Genomic DNA, 736 nt, shown 5'->3' on the forward strand with positions numbered 1-736 from the left:
CCCCCCCCCCCCCCCCCCCCCCTTACGTGCCTCCACCTGCTTGTCCATGTGTCTGAGATGTCTCATTTTATAACTAAGAAGGTCAGTTTTTCTTTTAAATTCCTGGGAACCCACCATTTCAAAAGCTCAGACTTAACTTCCTCAGGCAACTTAAAAAATACCTGCTCAAGCATCAAGTCAGTACTAGTGTTACATTCAATTCTTAAGAATCTGTACATATGCAGGTACAAGTTAAACAAACCTTTCATTGTTTTCTGTTGTGAAACTTGAGTCTCGCCCTAATTCAAATGAGGTGGCTGCACTATGGTTGGCACAAAAGAGCAACAAAGACAGTGACACCTGACGAAAAATCAGTTTTTGCACTTTCATTCTCTAACTTTAATGGGGTTAGTTGGTAGGGATCGCTAATAGCCCTGTATTGAGTAGTATCCAGATGTCTCCAGTCAAACCAGTTCTTCAGTCAATACTTTTTGTATCCAAATTGCGGCAAAATGACTATTTGTATGGTTTTGCTTATAGCCAAAAACACAAGCAACACTCTGCAGTAAAGAGAAGGGCATGACTCTTTTTTTTTTTTTTTTTTTTTTTTTCCCCCTTACATGCCTGCTCCTGTCTAGTCCCTGTGTGATTATTTTTTTTTTTTATCAGCCGCTCACCTTCGGCTGTAACGTGTTCGTCACTGTTGCACATTTATCACCACAAGCTTGGCTTTCTATTGGTTCATCTTCTGGTATCA

The sequence above is a fragment of the Micropterus dolomieu genome, unplaced genomic scaffold, assembly GCF_021292245.1.
Source record: "Micropterus dolomieu isolate WLL.071019.BEF.003 ecotype Adirondacks unplaced genomic scaffold, ASM2129224v1 contig_1775, whole genome shotgun sequence".
In the NCBI taxonomy this organism is placed as follows: Eukaryota; Metazoa; Chordata; class Actinopteri; order Centrarchiformes; family Centrarchidae; genus Micropterus; species Micropterus dolomieu.